The sequence below is a fragment of the Xenopus tropicalis genome, chromosome 8 (assembly GCF_000004195.4).
Source record: "Xenopus tropicalis strain Nigerian chromosome 8, UCB_Xtro_10.0, whole genome shotgun sequence".
NCBI classification, from domain to species: Eukaryota; Metazoa; Chordata; class Amphibia; order Anura; family Pipidae; genus Xenopus; species Xenopus tropicalis.
Genome location: NC_030684.2, coordinates 128,458,783 through 128,477,176, shown reverse-complemented (window position 1 = coordinate 128,477,176; position 18,394 = coordinate 128,458,783).

Below are 18,394 nucleotides of genomic sequence, written 5' to 3'. Positions count from 1 at the left end.
AGAAGATACTGTCTCAAATGTTGCTTTATTCTAGGGCCAGAGCCCTAAAGTGGCCCTGCATGAATAAGCTTGGATATTTGGGTGGCTAAAAGACGCATGTTATGTACCATTAGCTAAACCACACACACCTAATATTAAATGCTACTGGCTGTATTTTGCCTTTGGTATAGTGAATTGTGGCCTTAAAATGCCAGTGATCATTATGGCACAGAGGACATGGTTTAAAGTCTATTCACCTCAGAACTTTCTGGGTTTCACCATTATTTTATGAGAGTCTATTAATGACTATTTCATGGACTGCAGCTCCAACATCCATCCATCCAAGCACAGTAGTAAGAGTTTAGACCAGGGGTCCCCAACCTTTTTTTTACCTGTGAGCAACATTTAAATCTAAAAAACATTAAGGAGCAAATCAAGCATGAAAAAAAGTTCCCAGGGGGTGACTAATAGAGGCTATGATTGGTTATTTGGTAGCCCCATGTGTACTGGAAGATTACAGGAGGCTCTGGTTCGCAGTGCACATGGTCTTTATGCCTCCAAAATTTGCCTCCAAGTCACAAATTCAAAAATGATCACCTGCTTTGAGGCCACTGGGGGCAACATAAAAGGGGCCACTGGTTGGGGATCACTAATTTAGACTGAGCAACAGTACAACGCAGTATAAAACCTTAGATTTAGGAAAGGTAAGATGAATGGGAAGACAAAATAAAATGAAATAAACCTCTCTGCTCTACAGAGGCTACAGACTCCCTTACACTGAACAAATTCGTATCTGGACAGTCACGGCAACCAATCAAATATTTGCTGTCGCTCTTCTACCTGCAGCCAGCTGTACGAATTTAATCAATAACTGGTTGCTGGGGTGTAACTGCCAAGGCACCCATATTCTCAACCTCCCCGAATCTGAATCTGGGTGATGCAGTTACATTTGACCACTGTTCCACTTCCTGTGTGTAAGTAATTAGGCAGCATCACCCAGTTACTCCTTAATGTTACTCCTTAATTGGGTGCCAGAGCTTTATATTGCTTAATTGCAAGACAGCACAATACACTGTTTATTACAGGAAACAGGAAGATACAGTTTTCTCAACATTTATCCACCATATAAAAAAGGCACTAGGGGTGCCCAGTTTTTGTATAAGTGATGTGCAGGTCAAGAAATCCTCGACCTAACCTGCTCGCACCTAACCCAACCTGACCCTGCTTCTTAACCTCTATTTATAGGCCTGCGCCCGACCCGCACCGCAATGATGTCACAAAAGGGACGGGGTGATTAGAGAATGGAAGAGGAAGTCGGCAGTGTTAGGTCGCGGCGGGGAGGGTGAGTGGAAGAGCTCAACCTGAACCCCCCACGACCCGCAATTGATGTGCCGAGGGTATTGGGCTGACCCGCACATCACTATTTTGAATTTATATTATTATTTATAAAGCGCTACTTATGTACGCAGCGCTGTACAGTAGAACCCATAGAAACTAGGTTTGCCACCTTACCAGTATGTCACTGGCCTGCCCAGTAGGATTGCCTCCTCTTCCCCTGCTGAAAGCTAGGCAGGGGAGTGGGCAATGATGTCACGGGGTGGGGCAATGATATCCCGGGGAGGGTGGAGTTGTGCCAATCACTGGTCGCCACGTTATAACCCCGTTCCTGTGATGTCACAGCTCAGCTCCCATGATGTCACTGTCCCGCCTGTCAATCTAGGAAAGTCCTGTCTGCTTTTCCGAACTTGACTGTCCAAGTCAAAACCAATGGCAACCCTACTGACTGGTAAAAATTATGCTTGTTATTAATAGGGAAGAAAAATAACATAAAGTAAGGCCAGGATTAGCTGTAGGATACCTCCCAACAGTGCATTTACAGGCAGGACATTTCTGATTCTTGCCCCAAAATTAGATATGGCGTCGGGTGGATTGGGGGAAAGCTTGAGGGGAACTAGGCTTGGTCAGGTTTCAACAAAAATGACTTTATTAGTAGCAGGCAAAGTCTTGCACACAGGGGTTAGATACCCTAAAGCCTGCTGGTTTGTATGCTTTATTGCAGTGGAACGTATTAGAGAAGTGACATGTCGGCTATCAAAGAGACAAATGATGTCTGGGTGTCTACACTGCTCAGTCTCAAGTGCCGAACATCACAGCACAGTTAGATATTCTGACAACAGAGGTGAAGGAGACAAGGAGCCACTCGAAGCCACTCAAAGTGAAGGGCCTTTTATAAACCATTCTGCTAAACACACACAGGCCCTTCTCTCTCTTCCCCATGGTGGCTGATGGCCTTATCAGTAGGTGACACATGTATATATGATCTGCCGGGGCTGCTGATTAGACGAGGGCCCTTTCTGCTGCAGAGCAGCCAATGGCATTCATCTCCCTGCTACTGTGTGATCTCCTACAAGCCCCATTAGATCACACTCTGCCTTATCTCAGTGCTGCAATGATGTCCCCCCCCACCCCATGCACTGCCTGCGGCACGCTTACACGGCTGCCTACGTAACCCAAGGAGTTTTATCTTAGACCTTCCTTTGTTATTGCACAAAAGACCACTATTCTTGATTTATATATATATATAAATGGATATATATGTACACTGGATAATACTATATATTAAAAGGCTTCCAAAGAGCCACACACAACACAGAAACCCCTAATATCCCTATCACTGTAATCTGTTTCTTCCAAAATTATGAGTAAATACCATTTGTATATGCTGAAATCCAGCTGCAAAACAGTTCTTCTCTTTCTGCATCATTTGAAATCCTGGCAGGGGAGAAGGGACTAAAGCACTGATGTTACAAGTTGAAACAACTTTTCCACAGCTTACAGACAGTATGTAGGAACTACATAACCCACAATGCATTCTGCTGCAATCAGGGTCGGACCGGGGGGTGAAGGGCCCACCGGGGCTCCCGTCCCGACGTCCTCCCCTGGGCGCGTAAATTTGACGCGTCAGGGGAGGAGCGGTCGGGAGGGGGAGCGCCGGCAAGGGTCAGGCCTGGCCCGCCAGGGCCCACTAGAGCTGGGGGCCCACCGGGACACCAGGAAAAATCCCGGTGGGCCCCCAGTCCGACCCTGACTGCAATGTTCTTTTTCCTATTGACATCACGTGTGCAGGGAATTGTGGGATTGGGAGGATGCAGGCTGAAGGCAGGCTGAGGACAGGCGACTACTGTTACATTTTAGTTGAGTCTCAAAGTAGTCAGCCGGATCAGCAGGGGAACAGGGGGCGGGGCTTAGGAAACTGTTCCAAACCATATTACATTAAAAATCAAAAGGCTGCATATTTTTAACTATGTATATGGCAAAGTTGCTTGAAATTATGATTACTTTTGTTTTGGTGGAGTTCCCCTTTAACTGTACTAAGCATGGTCCAGCAGAAACGCATATGTGTGCTTATATCCTGTACTGAAAGATAATGTAAACATATGTCAGCATAGGTATTCCTAGTTCTGCAGGAATATGTTCAGACGTGATAATACTGTATATGTTACCTTGCAGTAACTAAGGGGGCCTTAGGGGGCCAATTTGAAAAATTTTAATGGCTGCCCCCTTAATGCTCAGACTGCTTACAGCATGCTGACTGGGCCACAGCGCTATCCCTCCCTATGGCTGTATTTGCACCTCATGCCCCTTTTGTAAATCCACCACTGTTAAATGTGATAAGTCAAAGCCAAATACAGGTGGGGGACCTGTTATCCAGAATGCTCGGGACTTTGGGTTTTCCAGATAAGGGATCTTTTCACAATTTGGATCTATATACCTTAAGTCTACTAAAAAATAATTTAACCATTAATTAAGCCTAACAGGATTGTTTTGCCTCTCAAATGGATTAATTATATCTTAGTTGGGATCAAGTACAGGTACTGTTTTATTATTACAGAGAAAAGGGAATCATTTAACCATTAAATAAACCCAATAGGGCTGTTCTGCCCCCAATAAGGGGTAATTATATCTTAGTTGGGATCAAGTACAGGTACTGTTTTATTATTACAGAGAAAAGGGAATCATTTAACCATTAAATAAACCCAATAGGGCTGTTCTGCCCCAATAAGGGGTAATTATATCTTAGTTGGGATCAAGTACAGGTACTGTTTTATTATTACAGAGAAAAGGGAATCATTTAACCATGAAATAAACCCAATAGGGCTGTTCTGCCCCCAATAAGGGGTAATTATATCTTAGTTGGGATCAAGTACAGGTACTGTTTTATTATTACAGAGAAAAGGGAATCATTTAACCATTAAATAAACCCAATAGGGCTGTTCTGCCCCCAATAAGGGGTAATTATATCTAAGTTGGGATCAAGTACAGGTACTGTTTTATTATTACAGAGAAAAGGGAATCATTTAACCATGAAATAAACCCAATAGGACTGTTCTGCCCCAATAAGGGGTAATTATATCTTAGTTGGGATCAAGTACAGGTACTGTTTTATTATTATAGAGAAAAGGGAATAATTTAAACATGAAATAAACCCAATAGGATTGTTCTGCCCTCAATAAGGGGTAATTATATCTTAGTTGGGATCAAGTACAGGTACTGTTTTATTATTACAGAGAAAAATGAAATCATTTTTTAAAAGTTTGAATTATTATTTATTATAAAACATTGAATTATTAATTATTATTATACCCAGATAATGGATCCCATACCTGTACAATTAAGGGGCAAAGGACAAGGCATAACAGTGTAAGTTTTATTTCCACCTCATTACCACGCACAATGCATACAGAGCAAGCTTATTTGGCTCAGGCGCCTCACCATGTCACTCTGGAAATTACCAGGGTTGTTACTGTACCAGAAATGACTTTATGGCACAAATAAAAACTGTCTGATAGCAGCGTCGCACTCTCAGCCGCTCTCCCCGGCAATGTACTTAGTGAGATTAAAGCAGGATAATTGCACAACTGTATCATAAATCACAATTTCTACCAAATCCTGGCCTGTGAGTGTTGCAATAGACAACATGCACCGTGTTTTCCATTCCAGTTTCAAAGAGAAAGTAATAACACTGATATGTTTCCATCACAATAAAAGTGTTATTAGAACACAAACTCTTATTCTCTCGCCCAAGGACTATAGACCCATGATAAAGGGTTACGTGTAATAATTGTGCCTTATTATGGAAAGATATGGATAAGTATATTCAAAATATACAGCATATATATTATTATTATTATTTATATAGCGCCATCAATTTACGCAGAGCTTTACAGAATAGAGGGGTACAAAATAGATTTTAATTATAATGTTATGCTTTGATTAATATGACAGTTTGCAACAGAAACATTATTCAATTTGGACTTGACTGTAGAGCACAAATGGCTAATGGGTGTCACAGGAATATGTCTATTCTATGGGCAATAGCAAAGAAGCCACTGGGGCGTGTTGATGAGAAGCCACAACATGTTTCCCACAGCTGCAGCCACAGTGCTCTAGGCTACTTACCCAAAAAACTATTTAATATAATAAGAAACTAAAAGTTTGCCTTGGCTAATCAGATGTTTAAACAGCTGCCCAGTAAAATCTACCTGCTGTTTGGAGGTAAAGGTGTGTGGCTGGACAGAATAGGCATGGCCCAGGAGTAGCATGGAGAGCAAAAGCCTCCTGTAAATTGATTGAGAAAGGTTGGTGGTCCCTTCATTCTTTTTGCCCCCCAGCTTTTGTTATGACGGCTCAGCTTGTAGTGTTAGCCTTGCACAGCTGTGTTGAAATACAAGAAGCCAGGGTGGGGAGAGGCCTAGCAGCACAGCACATTTATGGCCCAGTTAGGAAGCCACATTACGAAATGATGATAGAACCTCATATGGTTTGTAGGACCAGGTAAAAGGGACCATAAATGGAATGCTACATAGCAGGGACAACTCCCTAGGTTTTCTTATATTCTGTTTAGAGAGATATCATAAAACTGTGTCAGCGTAGGTATACTCCCGAAACACAGCTCTGCCGGAAACTGTAAAGGCTCATAAAACCTTGAATGAACAGCGATTCTGTAGAACTCCATATGTACACCAGCCCTATACGGCTTCATTTACAATCCCCATATCCCCTCCTTAGATGACTCCTAGGCCATCTCTTCCACCACTTCCCCTGAGGCTTGCCTACACATTCACATATTGGATGAAGAAGGAGATAGATTAGGAGGTATAATATAAGTATTATAGGGCTCCTGTGGAGCTGAGTCTTGGCTGTGCATTAAAATGTGTGGGTGCTGTGCAGTATTGTATAATAATGCCGAGATAACAGTGCTGTGCCTTATGGCAATCCTTTGCAGTAAACAATATTTTTCTCAGAAAAGATATAGTGACCAATACCAATCCAAGAGGTGTAAGTGTTGGAATCCTAAGGGGTGAAAAATTGTCCCCTAATAGATGGATGATAAAGCTAAAGTCCGGTGGATTAAAAATCTGGTGCAAAGTAATGGGGGCAGTGCTGTTGGTTGAGTCCTTGGCACTGCATAGAGGGGGTGTCTAATTGCACAACAGTTTCCTAAACAGCACGGCAATGTCCAAAATAATGCCTAGTTCTTTCCATCTTTACCCCCATATGTAATAAAAGACACTAAGTTTGCCCAGTAGCAGTAACCCATAGCAACCAATATGAGGTTTGCTTTGAAACAGGTGACCAGAAAAGTCTACCTGCTGATTGGTTGCTATTGCTTACTGCTCCTGGGCAAACTAAGTGCCCTTTATTACATAACCCCCTTAGAGTGTAAGCTTTTTTGGGCAGGGCCGTCTCTACCTCTTGTATCGGTTATTGGTTTTGTTTTCTATTTGTTTAATGTATGCCCCCATTTATTGTACAGCGCCGTGGAATATGGTTTTACTATGCATGAGATCTAGCATAATTTTGGAGTAGTATGGGGGCCTGGAAATATTACATTTTTGGTTACTTTGCCCAAACAGACAATTAAAAGAGCTTAGCAGCAACCAAGGTCTTCTTTGCCCAAGTAAGAGTTAAATCTCCCCAGTTTATCATAAGAGAGAAGACACGAGTTTTGAGTACACTGCTGATGTGCTGAATAATGAAAAGCCTGAAGCCTGAGATACACAGAGTTACAGCAACTTCCCTATGTCGGCATCAGGCAGCCCATCAGCAGAGCGGGGCCTTCTCTCAGGGCAGAATAACATGGAATGATCAGTCTGCTGCCTTTAAGGGGCTCAGTGGGTGGGACAGCAGAGGGGCAATTAGCAATGGGTAAGGACTGCAGGAATACCTTTAAATGCTGTATCACTAATTACAGATATGTAATTATATATCTAAAGTACCAATAATAGATAGATATATAGATAGATAGATAATGATTGATAGATAAATAGATAGATAGATAATAGATAGATAGATAGATAGATAGATAGATAGATAGATAGATGATAGATAGATAGATAGATAGATAGATGATAGATAGATAGATATAGATAGAAAGATTGATAGATAGATAGATAGATAGATAGATGATAGATAGATAATAGATAGATAGATAGATAGATAGATAGATAGATGATAGATAGACAGATAGATAGATAGATAGATAGATAGATAGATAGATAGATGATAGATAGATAATAGATAGATAGATAGATAGATAGATAAATAGATGATAGATAGATAGATGATAGATCCAGACAGACAGACAGACAGATAGATAGATAGATAGATAGCGCTGTGGAATATGTTGACGCTTTATAAATAAATGTTATTAATAATAATAATAATAGATAGATAGATAGATAGATGATAGATGATAGATAGATAGATAGATAGGGGTCACTAACTGTGATGTTCCTTCCCTTACTGACACCACGTGTGCAGGGAATTGTGGGATTGGGAGGACGCAGGCTGAAGGCAGGCTGAGGACAGACGACTGTTACATTTTATTTAAGTCTCAAAGTAGTCAGCCAGATCAGCAGGGGAACAGGTTTCTTGAAATTATGTTTACTTTTTAAAAAGCTTACGTTGTGTTTGGGTGGAGTTCCCCTTTAAGAGTGAACAATCCCTTTAGGGCAAATAATGTACGCCTGAATAGTGGTTTTATAATTGAAAATCTTTGGTATCTTCCATCATTGACTCTTATTATGATGTCATCACTTCTCTCTCTTTCATCACTGGGATGTGTTGTGTCTGAGTACTTTTTCTTCTGTTCTACGGCACATCCCGAGGTGAACGCAGGCTGGAAATTCCAGGGACAAGATAAGCTCGCCACTTTCGCTTTGCTGTAAACCATGAGGTCGATTCTGTTTCCAAACACAGACGTCTCTCTGTCCTTGACCGCTGGTGATTCCTGATTTCACTAAAAAGCGATATCGCGTGGAATACAAAGTTCTTGTTTCCTTCCCAAAGGCTGTAAAAGGTTTTACTACTGCTGGTACAGATCCAAGAAATATCCCATGTGATACCTGTGTGGCCTTGCTATACATAGGGGCATAAGTTACTTATTTATTGCTTTCTTATGCTTGTTGTGCTTTTTGTGAAGATGTTACTGTCTCACCTGCAGTTTCAGTCTTGCCTAAACTCCATTTCTCTTGGAATAGCTGTTAACAGCCTTCCATATCACCTCCCATAACCCTCTGGTGTTATAATCCCCCTAAAAAGAAGTCCACAGGGTGCATAACCTTAAACATGGAGGGTGAATGGCTGGGACTATTACCTCAGCTTTCTCTAAGCCCACTAGAACCCAAAGCCAGCCCACCAAATAAAGATCCAGTCATTGCTTGTACTAGTAATTGTGTGCCACTCCCATAACATGGGCAAGGGCCAGGGCCAGAACTAGGGGTAGGCAGAAGAGGCAGCTACCCAGGGCGCAATGATTGGGGGGCACCAGGCAGGGGCCCCTAGTCAGTTCTCCTTTGTAATTGCTCCCGCCGCTCGTCATTACGTGGTGGGGGCAATGACCTTGCAGGGGTGAGGTGGCCAACCAGGTTGCCTAGGACGCCCAGTCAGCTTTGCCCACCCCTGGCAAGGGCTGATAGCTTGAACGTCTGAGGTCCACATGTCCCTGGAGTAGCTTCAGGCTCTTTTCCACCCTTGAAAATTTTGCACTATTACACTTTCTGCACTAGCAAAGCAACCCCCTCTGGGCCCGCTCCTATGCTAAAGTTGTAAGCGGGAAGTTGGAGAGAAGGGGCAGTATCGGGGCTACTGCCGCCCAGGAACGCCACTGTGCAGAAGGAGGGCAGAGCGGCTAAACTGTTGGGAAAACTGGGGCAAGCTGCAGGGTGCAAGAGGTAATGGATGGGATGGAGGCGGAGTGGGGGCAATTGGCGCGGGCCAGAGGCAGAACATTAGGAATTACAAATGTACCCATGCTGGCTGGTATTTTACCAGCTAGGACAATGAAATACCAGCCAGGTGGCAACCTTATCTACATCAAACACTTTAGTTCAGTTTTAGATGAAATTCACATTTACCCGAACTAATATTGAGTCGAAGTACTGGGAGCACCTAAAGGGGCAGGAGGGATGCAGGCACAATCTGATAGAAGGTGGCAGAGGGGAGTAACTGGAGGGCGCTGCTTCCCTATGGCACAGCTTTCTAGTGCCAGAAGAACAGCATGCTGGGGGTGAGTGGGCCAGAGCAACCGATTGGACAATGGCTGGTGGATTTATGAACCCCTTAAATACGGCAGATATCTAATCTGCTATCTAAAGTTCCTCTGCAGCAAAGGTATGTTTAAATGAATGAGTTTGTATAAATACAATGTTGTATTTGCAACTGACACGGATGGACACTTAGCAATTCCTGTTGTTCCCTCTGGACCCATACGTGTAGGTAAATGACATTGTTCCCAGAACTCAAGCTTTTTTTGTAAACAAGGTTACTGCAGTGCAGGGCGAGGGAGCGGTGGCTGGAAAAAGCCTTTGAAAAACACTTATTACTAAATGAGTCATATCAAGGAGCAGGCAGGGTGCTGCCTACATCAACACCTCGAAAATGATTTAGTTCCTACAGGATTAACAGTAATTTGGAGCAAGATTGCAAGCTCTTGGGTCTGTACAACTGATGGACCCATTGAATGCTATTGGGTCCTATGTCTGCACTGAAGGGTGTAGTATTTTAGCCAGCTTTGGCCTGTGTTACATGAAGTACATACAGTAAGTACTGTGCTGGATGGGGCATTGCACTATTGTGCGCTGGGAGTTACTTGCCTGCCCCAATCACTTGCCTGCCCCGTCTGAAATACTTGTATCTATAAACCAATGTCTGTCTATAATCATCTGCCATCTCTAGAAATTCTTTCATCTATTACAAAATAATAGCACCCAAAACACCTTCCTGGCTGCTCTGTAGGGTCTGGGGATGGAGGCAGCAACTAAGACAGTTTTGGTGTTTCTTGCTCTTAACAGAGCAATCTGATTGGCCAAGATAATAGTTAGTTAAAGGGGAACGCCAGCTTCCAAACCAAAATTTATTAAAGAGTCCCCACATCATACAGAAACCCCTACTATGTCTATGTATGCATTCTGTTCCTTCATAAAGTATGAATAAATGCCATTTTACATGCTAAAATCCAGCTGCAAAACAGTTCTTCTCTTTCTGAATCATTTGAAATTCTGGCAGGGGAGGAGGGACTAAAACATTGAAAAGTTGAAACAACTTTCCCACAGCTTACAGAAAGCATGCAGGAACTACTGTACATAACCCACAATGCATTGCACTGCCGTGTTCTTTTCCCTGTTGACATCACGCGTGCAGGGAATTGTGGGATTGGGAGGATACACGCTGAAGGCTGAGGACAGACGACCACTGTTACATTTTATTTTAGTGTCAGTGTATGAAACCCAGATATACTGATGGTCCATCCTGAAACCAACCAAAGGGGATAAAGGGGTAGTTCACCTTTAAACCTACTTTCAGTAGGATGTAGACAATGATATTTTGAGAGAGAAGACTCAGTGGGGATCTGAGAGGGAGGACGGACGGCAGACTGGGGGATTTGGAACAGGTAGGACTCAGCGGGAGGGTGGACGGACAGACGATCGGAGTGCTGGAGACGGGAGGGTGGACGAACGAACAGAGCGCGGGGGGGGAAGGGTTGGGGGGGTGACCAGTTTGGGCCACAGTTTGATGATGGTGGGTGGTCGGGGGGGGATGCGAGCAGTTTGGGCCACAGTTTGATGACGGGGGGGGGGCATGCAAGCAGTTTGGGCCACAGTTTGATGACGGGGCGGGTCGGGGGGGATGCAAGCAGTTTGGGCCACAGTTTGATGACGGGGGGGTCGGGGGGGATGCGAGCAGTTTGGGCCACAGTTTGATGACGGGGGGGTCGGGGGGCATGAGAGCAGTTTGGGCCACAGTGTGATGACAGGGGGGGGGTCGGGGGGCATGCAAGCAGTTTGGGCCACAGTTTGATGACAGGGGGGGGGTCGGGGGGCATGCAAGCAGTTTGGGCCACAGTTTGATGACGGGGCGGGTCGGGGGGCATGCAAGCAGTTTGGGCCACAGTTTGATGACGGGGCGGGTCGGGGGGCATGCAAGCAGTTTGGGCCACAGTTTGATGACGGGGGGGTCGGGGGGCATGAGAGCAGTTTGGGCCACAGTTTGATGACAGGGGGGGGGTCGGGGGGCATGCAAGCAGTTTGGGCCACAGTTTGATGACGGGGGGGTCGGGGGGCATGCAAGCAGTTTGGGCCACAGTTTGATGACGGGGCGGGTCGGGGGGCATGCAAGCAGTTTGGGCCACAGTTTGATGACGGGGGGGTCGGGGGGGATGCGAGCAGTTTGGGCCACAGTTTGATGACGGGGGGGTCGGGGGGCATGAGAGCAGTTTGGGCCACAGTTTGATGACAGGGGGGGGGTCGGGGGGCATGCAAGCAGTTTGGGCCACAGTTTGATGACAGGGGGGGGGTCGGGGGGCATGCAAGCAGTTTGGGCCACAGTTTGATGACGGGGCGGGTCGGGGGGCATGCAAGCAGTTTGGACCACAGTTTGATGACGGGGCGGGTCGGGGGGCATGCAAGCAGTTTGGACCACAGTTTGATGACGGGGGGTCGGGGGGCATGAGAGCAGTTTGGGCCACAGTTTGATGACAGGGGGGGGGTCGGGGGGCATGCAAGCAGTTTGGGCCACAGTTTGATGACGGGGCGGGTCGGGGGGCATGCAAGCAGTTTGGGCCACAGTTTGATGACGGGGCGGGTCGGGGGGGATGCAAGCAGTTTGGGCCACAGTTTGATGACGGGGGGGTCAGGGGGGATGCAAGCAGTTTGGGCCACAGTTTGATGTCGGGGGGATGCAAGCAGTTTGGGCCACAGTTTGATGATGGGGGGGTCGGGGCGGTTGTGAGCAGTTTGGGCCACAGTTTGCCGACGACGGGGAGGGGGTCGGGGTGGTGATGGAGGTCCAGCCCCCCAACAGTCTGAGGGGACCTTGATACGGCCCCTTGGTTCAGAAGTTTGAGGACAGCAGCAATCCGGTCGCTAGGGTCCAAATAACCCTAGCAACCAGGCTGTGGCCTAAATGAAATGTAAAAAGAAGAATAGGAGGATGTAATTTAAGCTCTTTTGGGCAGGACTCTTTTCCCCTCTTGTATCGGTTATTGATTGCTTTATATGTTACTCTGTATGTCCAGTGTATGTAACCCACTTATTGTACAGCGCTGCGGGATATGTTGGCGCTTTATAACTAAATGTTAATGTAATGTAATAGAAAGATGGGTAATAAGGGCAGCTGCCGCTGACTTGTACCTCACCCTGACAGCGTTTAGATGGCGTATTTTTACTTTCTGATTTTCGCAGCTTTGATGCATAATGAATGGCGAAAAAATGGTGTCATTCCATGAAAAAAATATGAATCCTGAAAATAATATGAACGTTAGTGAATGCCCCCATAGAGTATTAAAAGGGCAATAGGCAGAAAAGTAATAATTTAAAAACTATAGTTAACATAAGTTAACATGAAAGTGAATTGGTCCTGAAATAGCGCTGGCTGGCAAGAGCGCCTCCTATAGTTCTGGTTCCGGCCCAGTGCAGATACGTAGGGTACGGCAGTCATTTGCCCAAACAAGCCTAGGAACGCATGTGTCTCCCCTTAGTCCTTCCATTCACAACAACAAGGAGGCTACGTGCAATGTACACTGAGCTATATGGGGAAATCCAGCTCCAGCCAGATCTGTACATGGGCTGCCCGGGGGGGGGGGGGGCAGACAGCTGAGACCCTATAGGCCTAGCACTCTCTATACATCCTCAGTACAGACTGTTCCAACCTGCTTCCCCCTCCCACACACACTTCCTCTCAGGGAACTCGGAATGTACCAAGGCATCGAGGGGGGGGCACTATTCTGCACAGGGGCTGGCATTTCAAATACTTGGATTCCACGACAGTTCATATTTTTATTTTGTCATTCCAACCTGTTAGGATAAAGAAAAGTATAATGAATAGGAGTATAATGTGTCTGTGCTGCCTGCAAGATGGACAGATCACAGCTGTAAGGTAGAGAGACAGACAGATAGAAAGACTGACAGATAGAAAGACTGACAGACAGATAGACATACAGATAGATAGATCCCCTGCCATAGACAATACTGGGAATTGCCTCTGCTAAAACACACGTAGAAACAAATATCAGTAAATGATCAGCATTGTCTGTTTGTGTAGCCATGACAAGTAGCTGCTACTAGTAGCTCCCGGAATATTAGTAAATATGCTAACAAGACCAGGAATAAGCCAAGGGCAAGAATGACTTCTTGTTTTCCATTTCCAAGAAAGGCTGGTGTTGTTATTATGGCAATGAAATGGAAGCTATTAGCCTCCGTGCCAGGTTGGCATGCTGGGTATGGGGTGATTTACATGTCAGGGTTATTCTCTACCCATCACTGCTCTGTTTTATTCCTGCCGTGCACCCACCCCCATATATATATACACTATATATATATATATTATTCTATTATTCTGCAGCCCACAAATCCACTCATTATATTGGGGCAATATATTCCCAGAGTTAATTCCTACCCAGCCAGTACCTACATGGGAATGTTTTCTATCATTCTGTAACTGTAAAAGTCACCTTGAAATTCCTGGATCTCGTCTGCCTAACACACATATTAATGGGACATTTGTACCCACTTGTTGGAAAACAAACATCTTATTGGTTTCTGTGGGTTACTAGACCTGGTGCAAACTATGTGACTTCCATTATATATGTTACTAATAGAACTGGAAAGGGAGGATATACTCATATTAAAGGGCACATATCACCTTAAATTTGCTTCCCCCAACCCGAGTGAGGGCTCTACTAGCCAGTGGCGTAGCGTGGGCTTTCGTCGCCTGGGGCCGACCGGAAATTTGCCGCCCCTCTATTTAGTTATTCTTAAAAAAAATAGACAAAATAAAAAAAGCAGCATTAAATTTTTTTTTTTTTTTTGATTGAATTTGAAATGCGGTGCGCATGTCATAATTGTCAAAAGTGGATTCAGCTGTGCGTCCGTGGCTGCCCATGGTGGCAGGGCCGCCATCAGAAATCACGGGGCCCCTCCCATCAGTACAGGACACACAGACATAAAAAGTATTAGGGTCACCCTACCACAGTGCCCCCTAACACTATGCTGGCCAGGCCCCCCTAACGCTATTCTGGCCACGGTCCCCCCATACAACTGCCCCATAGACAGTACCCCCATACACAGTGCCCCCAATTGCCCCATACACAGTGCCCCCCACACACATTGCCTCCAATTGCCCATAGAAAGTGCCCCAATTTCCCCATAGACAGTGCCTCCAATTGCCCCATACACAGTGTCCCCATAGACAGCCCCCTCCACACAGTGCCCCCAATTGCCCTTAGACAGTGCCCCCAATAGGAAGTGCCCCCATACACAGTGCCCCAATTTCCCCATACACAGTTCCCCCATAGACAGTACCCCCCAAAGACCTTGCCCCCCCCACAGAAAGTGCCCCCATACACAGTGCCCCAATTGCCCCATACACAGTTCCCCCAATAGAAAGTGCCCCCATACACAGTGCCCCCATAAACAGTGCCCCCAATTGCCCCATACAAAGTGCCCCCAAAAGGAAGTGCCCCCATACACAGTGCCCCAATTGCCCCATACACAGTGTCCCCATAGACAATACCCCCCAAAGACCTTGCCCCCCAATAGAAAGTGCCCTCATACACAGAGCCCCAATTGCCCCATACACAGTGCCCCCAATAGGAAGTGCCCCCATACACAATACCCCACAAAGACCTGGCCCCCCCCATGGAAAGTGCCCCAATTTCCCCATAGACAGTAGCCCCCACACAGTGCCCCCAATTTCCCCCATAGTACATACCCCCAACAGACCATCGGCGGCGGCTCCTTCTCTCTTACAGGCAACAGGCGCTTCTATAAGGTTGCGCCTCGTCGCTGACGTGTGACGTCATACGCACGGGCGCAACCTTTTAAAAGCGCCTGTTGCCTGTAAGAGAGAAGGAGCTGCCGCCGCCCCTTCTGATACGCCGCCCGGGGCCATGGCCCCCTCGGCACCCCCCTCGCTACGCCACTGCTACTAGCAACACCTCTGGTAGAGGAACTTGCCAGGGTAATCAACAGAATGCCACACTTGGCCACAATTGCAAGGCTTCAGTGTAGTAGCAGTGGGATAATAGCCTCTGGGAAGGGACTGGGACTGTGGGATAGCAGGTATAGTAGGGAGAGATGGTGCCTATAGTAGCAGTGGGGGGATAATAGCCTCTGGGAAGGGACTGGGGCTGTGGGATAGCAGGTATAGTAGGGAGAGATGGTGCCTATAGTAGCAGTGGGGGGATAATAGCCTCTGGGAAGGGACTGGGGCTGTGGGATAGCAGGTATAGTAGGGAGAGATGGTGCCTATAGTAGCAGTGGGGGGATAATAGCCTCTGGGAAGGGACTGGGGCTGTGGGATAGCAGGTATAGTAGGGAGAGATGGTGCCTATAGTAGCAGTGGGGGGGATAATAGCCTCTGGGAAGGGACTGGGGCTGTGGGATAGCAGGTATAGTAGGGAGAGATGGTGCCTATAGTAGCAGTGGGGGGGATAATAGCCTCTGGGAAGGGACTGGGGCTGTGGGATAGCAGGTATAGTAGGGAGAGATGGTGCCTATAGTAGCAGTGGGGGGATAATAGCCTCTGGGAAGGGACTGGGGCTGTGGGATAGCAGGTATAGTAGGGAGAGATGGTGCCTATAGTAGCAGTGGGGGGATAATAGCCTCTGGGAAGGGATGGGGCTGTGGGATAGCAGGTATAGTAGGGAGAGATGGTGCCTATAGTAGCAGTGGGGGGATAATAGCCTCTGGGAAGGGATGGGGCTGTGGGATAGCAGGTATAGTAGGGAGAGATGGTGCCTATAGTAGCAGCGGGGGGATAATAGCCTCTGGGAAGGGACTGGGGCTGTGGGATAGCAGGTATAGTAGGGAGAGATGGTGCCTATAGTAACATTGGGGGGATAATAGCCTCTGGGAAGGGACTGGGGCTGTGGGATAGCAGGTATAGTAGGGAGAGATGGTGCCTATAGTAGCAGTGGGGGGATAATAGCCTCTGGGAAGGGACTGTGGCTGTAGGATAGCAGGTTTAGTAGGGAGAGATGGTGCCTATAGTAGCAGTGGGGGGATAATAGCCTCTGGGAAGGGACTGGGGCTGTGGGATAGCAGGTATAGTAGGGAGAGATGGTGCCTATAGTAGCAGTGGGGGGATAATAGCCTCTGGGAAGGGACTGGGGCTGTGGGATAGCAGGTATAGTAGGGAGAGATGGTGCCTATAGTAGCAGTGGGGGGATAATAGCCTCTGGGAAGGGACTGGGGCTGTGGGATAGTAGGTATAGTAGGGAGAGATGGTGCCTATAGTAGCAGTGGGGGGATAATAGCCTCTGGGAAGGGACTGTGGCTGTGGGATAGCAGGTATAGTAGGGAGAGATGGTGCCTATAGTAGCAGTGGGATAATAGATTCTGGGAAGGGACTGGGGCTGTGGGATAGCCGGCATAGTAGGGAGAGATGGTGCCTATAGTAGCAGTGGGGGGATAATAGCCTCTGGGAAGGGACTGTGGCTGTGGGATAGCAGGTATAGTAGGGAGAGATGGTGCCTATAGTAGCAGTGGGGGGATAATAGCCTCTGGGAAGGGACTGTGGCTGTGGGATAGCAGGTATAGTAGGGAGAGATGGTGCCTATAGTAGCAGTGGGGGGATAATAGCCTCTGGGAAGGGACTGTGGCTGTGGGATAGCAGGTATAGTAGGGAGAGATGGTGCCTATAGTAGCAGTGGGGGGATAATAGCCTCTGGGAAGGGACTGGGGCTGTGGGATAGCAGGTATAGTAGGGAGAGATGGTGTCTATAGTAGCAGTGGGGGGATAATAGCCTCTGGGAAGGGACTGGGGCTGTGGGATAGCAGGTATAGTAGGGAGAGATGGTGTCTATAGTAGCAGTGGGGGGATAATAGCCTCTGGGAAGGGACTGTGGCTGTGGGATAGCAGGTATAGTAGGGAGAGATGGTGCCTATAGTAGCAGTGGGGGGATAATAGCCTCTGGGAAGGGACTGTGGCTGTGGGATAGCAGGTATAGTAGGGAGAGATGGTGCCTATAGTAGCAGTGGGGGGATAATAGCCTCTGGGAAGGGACTGGGGCTGTGGGATAGCAGGTATAGTAGGGAGAGATGGTGTCTATAGTAGCAGTGGGGGGATAATAGCCTCTGGGAAGGGACTGTGGCTGTGGGATAGCAGGTATAGTAGGGAGAGATGGTGCCTATAGTAGCAGTGGGGATAATAGCCTCTGGGAAGGGACTGGGGCTGTGGGATAGCAGGTATAGTAGGGAGAGATGGTGCCTATAGTAGCAGTGGGGGGATAATAGCCTCTGGGAAGGGACTGTGGCTGTGGGATAGCAGGTATAGTAGGGAGAGATGGTGCCTATAGTAGCAGTAGGGTAATAGCCTCTGGGAAGGGACTGGGGCTGTGGGATAGCAGGTATAGTAGGGAGAGATGGTGCCTATAGTAGCAGTGGGGGGATAATAGCCTCTGGGAAGGGACTGGGGCTATGGGATAGCAGGTATAGTAGGGAGAGATGGTGCCTATAGTAGCAATGGGGGGATAATAGCCTCTGGGAAGGGACTGGGGCTGTGGGATAGCAGGTATAGTAGGGAGAGATGGTGCCTATAGTAGCAGAGGGGGGATAATAGCCTCTGGGAAGGGACTGGGGCTGTGGGATAGCAGGTATAGTAGGGAGAGATGGTGCCTATAGTAGCAGTGGGGGGATAATAGCCTCTGGGAAGGGACTGGGGCTGTGGGATAGCAGGTATAGTAGGGAGAGATGGTGCCTATAGTAGCAGTGGGGGGATAATAGCCTCTGGGAAGGGACTGGGGCTGTGGGATAGCAGGTATAGTAGGGAGAGATGGTGCCTATAGTAGCAGTGGGGGGATAATAGCCTCTGGGAAGGGACTGGGGCTGTGGGATAGCAGGTATAGTAGGGAGAG